The sequence below is a fragment of the Rhagoletis zephyria genome, unplaced genomic scaffold, assembly GCF_001687245.7.
Source record: "Rhagoletis zephyria isolate East Lansing unplaced genomic scaffold, Rhagoletis_zephyria_1.1 Rzeph_scaffold_13532, whole genome shotgun sequence".
Lineage (NCBI taxonomy): Eukaryota > Metazoa > Arthropoda > Insecta > Diptera > Tephritidae > Rhagoletis > Rhagoletis zephyria.
Window position 1 is genome coordinate 10338 of NW_016170603.1, and position 4449 is coordinate 14786.

The following is a 4449-nucleotide window of genomic DNA, read 5'->3' on the forward strand; positions in this document are numbered from 1 at the left end:
AATACTAAATACAAGCGTAATCCACAAAATTGTTTAGCTTCTATCTAATTTGATTAAAAAATAATAAATTATGCTAAGTTAATTGAAATGGCTCTTTCATTTTTCAAATAGGGATATCTCAAAAGCAATTTTTAATATTATGTATGTACATGTATTAAATAAAAAGCTTCAACTTATTACCCCTTTTGTAGTCAAAAAGGGTAATTATTCTTAATAGTTCTGGCCTTTACCCTTTAAAAAAATCTAAAAGGCGAACACTCCCAATAAGGTAGTGTCAAATTTTCCTTTACGCTCTTATTACTTCACCTGGTATTATTCCACCATTTTAACAGTAAAGAAAGTTACTTATACGCCGCGTACGCCTAAGTAACACACTTTTCTGCTCATATTTCATACAAAATATCTTTTTTCATTTCACCACTCATTATTTCGAATTTATACATCGATTTTCTTCATCAGTAACTTGATTTTTTTTGTAACAGAACAGGCTTTAGTACAAATGCAAAAATTAGGTACAGAACCAGTTATTTTTTTAATTTTTCTTCCGTTAAAGTTTCATTTTATTAATTATTTTATTAAAAAAAAGAACTGGAATAATTAAATAATTTGTCGGAAAATATAAGCCCTATCGGAAAGTGATTTATACACGGTTTATGGAGAACTTCATTGGCTTTCATTTGCAGTATTTTATATTAAGATTATTAAATTGGTACGTAAGATATACGTGCTTAAATGAAACCAATTTTTGCTTTAAGCTGAATAACAGTTAATTGAAAATATCTCGAAAACGTATCCATAGAAAAAGAAATTAACCCGAATTTCGGAATCACCGAGCAATTCTACATAGAAATTGGATACTGACGTCTGGAGAACAAAAACCAAAAAAGCGCGATAAATGTTTTTAAGTCTTCAAAACTTTTATTTTGAGTCTTATATTATAAAAGTCTTGTCATAATAATTATCCATGATTTTTAAGTCTTTAAATACTTTTATTTTGAGACTTTTTTTATAAAAGTCCCTAACTAAGCCCCAACTGATCCTGAACTACTCCCCAAATAGTCTCGATCTCCCGAAATGGTCCTAAGCAAGCCCAGTCTTTTAAGACTTACAAATTTTTTACGCACACATAATTATTATGAAATGACTTTTATAATATACGTCTCGAAATAAAAGTCTTGGAAGACTTAAAAATATTTATCTCTCTGATAAAGGACTTATATTATAAAAGTAAATAGATATGTATCTCGTTATGTTGGCTTACCATCCTGGGACACTGAAAAATTCGCGCTTTTCTGGCCACATCTTTCAATACTGGTGGTAATCTTTAAAGAGCACGATGTACTTTCGTGACATTTGTCATTCTTCAAAGCTATTCGAAAGTTGAACTAAAAGAATATCAGCATGGTTTCCAGTACTTCCGGGTTTACTAATTCAAAACTCGTGAAGTCTGCACATGCTTACTTAAATAGATAAGTACATAGTATCTACATAGTATCTACATACATACTAATGTACATAAATACATTCTTATTTATTCGAAAATAAAAGAAAAAAATTCAAAAATGAATTTTAAACGATATTCCAAACAAATTAATTAACCACCAGCGAACTGAAGCAGGAGTTTAAGGGAGGTCATTAAATGATAAATAAACATATCATTATTGCAAATACTTAAATCAATACCAATGTGAAAAAGTGTAGTTATTTGCCCTTCGATTAAACACATCCATCGACAAAGAGTTAATGAAAGACAGGAGCCTCGATCAAGTTTGCAATATTTGTTTCTCCATTTAATTGTTTATTGTTTACGACAGGCAAAATGAAAAGTCGAATAATACATAGTACACAAATTAGAGTACAAGCATCTTAATAGGAGCATTAATTAATCGATTGCCTCATAAAATGTATGGATGTAAACACTACGACAACAGAAATTTCCTGAGAAGTATCTGGTTGTAAAGTACCGTGCTGAGCTACGTAAAAATTTTACATGAAATGATTGTTATTTTGTAAATCACAACCGTTTACCTTGACTGCATTGTAAATATTTTAAATTTTAAGTGCAATGTAAAGAACAATTATCTTTCTGGACTGGTCCACTTGGAAATAAATTCGGACTAATCTTATATTAAGTATATTTTCAGTAGTCACCTGACCTTCATTGTAAATTATTTTAAGCAAAAATACTATGTAGGCTAAAGAGAGGTAGTACACTAAAAAAAAACTTCTCTTAATTGAAGAAAAACAGCAATCAAAATGAAGAAAAATGGGAACGAAATAGCACTAAAGAAGTTTTATCCTCTTTTCATGCCCAACATTTCTCCAAATTGATAGATTACATCCACGGTTAAATATTTTCGTGTACGCTTTTACACATTCCAAAGAAAAATTACCTAATCGGGAGATTTTTTTACTCATTCGGAAGAATTTTCGACCTTAAAGTAAGGGAAGTTTTTCTTTGATCCAAGGATGGATTTTTGGTTCAGTGTAATTTTTCACAAGTTTCATGAAGCCTATATTTCGACTAGATAGCGAGTTCATGGGCTTCGAATTTTCAAGAGTTTAATCGACATAGCTAAGTTAGTAATATGGAAACTATTCGTTTCGCAGACACCACACGACGTGAGGAATACCTCTCAGATCCGCGTGGCGTAAAAATGGGCCCAGAATTACGGACCACATATATGCTGGTGGGGTTACTGACAGCCACTTCAACCTAACCTGACTTCAACAACAACAACTCTTGTTCTGAACTCAGTGAAGGTACATCACTCGAGATTTTTCTGCTGGGTGTTTTTTATATCCATGATTGTATATTCAATCCACTGCATGAGAAATTGTGCATATGCATGTATTTATTTAAGCAACATACGTACCCGATTTTCGGAGTCAAATGGGTGCCATAGGTGGGATCTTGAAGTGACTCACTTGAATTTTATAACAGCTTCATAAGAAATTTTGGAAATATACACTCGCTAGGAAAATAAACAATTCGAATAGCTGAAAATCGTTTAGTTAATGAGGAATGGGATGATGGAGGTGTGCACAAAGGTATGTATGTACGTGATTTATATGTATATAATATACATATTTATATATATTCATGAGAAGCTACAAGGAAGCGAACTACGAGTTACAAAAATATGCCTACGTAAGCAGATAAATTAAAATACAACGTGGATTGCTAAATACGTATTTACAGATAAATTGGGAAAGTGTTGGGCATCGTAGGAATCAAAAGCTATAAGTTATGCTATCAACGCGTAGAATTTTTTTTTTCATTTACATATATACGTTGTCCTTGTCCGTTTCTTTGTGCTACCAATCACTGTTTGTTTCCCAACCACATCAAGCTTATCAGTTTTTTTTTAAGGTCTGACTAGGGTATTATTATCACATACAGTGTAAAGCATTGCATAATATCATAAGATGTTTATTTGTATTCTCCCTTTGCGCTGGGTCTGAACATCACATCGCATCTTATCACTTAATATTGCATCATACTACATCATGTAGTTATGTATGGCAATATATAATTCTTCAACATACATATAATATATCAAATCATGACGTTTTACTTTATTTTGTATGACATCACATCATATAAAATTACGTCACTTCTCTTAACATTTCATCAGTTTTCAACTCTTCATATCACATCACTTTACTTCGCATCACATCATCACGTCGCACAGTGCTTCCCTTCCATATAAAACGTGGGCAAAAATAGAATTATGGACGGATTTCAATAAAAATTCGCTTCTTGCTAAAACTGCGGACGCTTAATCCAAAAATTCAACTTGCTTTTGGATAACTTTTATAAGTTCACTGAAAATGCAGTTTGAAGTTGAAAATTTGGGTTCTTTTGATATTTTACATAGGTATGTATATAAGGTTCGTTCTATTTTAAAAAATGAGGAGTCAAATGACAGGGCTTGGCCTGCAGATGTGCAATAAAGTTTAATTTTTTCGAAACGGGTTGCCACCTGTTACAAATTTTATTAAAACTATTTAATAAGTTAAATGAATTAGATATTACAATATGGGTATCAATTGAAATGGTTTTGAAAATGCTTTACTTCTAAACGACCCGTAGAAGTGTTGCCACATATTTAAAAAATCAAATTCACTATAACTAAGGGAATAAGGTTACTGAAATATGTATATCAATATGGGTATCACACAAAAGAAAAAAATTGGACATATTTAGCAGGAAATAAGTGACGAGTAAAAACATTCCTGAGTTAATTAAGAGTCCAGTAATTTAATGGAATGAATGTAATCAGAACAAATCACTGATTGACAATGCATGTATGTATTTGTAATAACATAACAAATATGGTGTCATAAACCTTTAGTTTTAAACAATTATTATTTTAGTTTAACTAAATTTGACAGAACAAATCTGACACAAACAAGCGGAAATCCTCTTCGTAATATTTGAAAGCT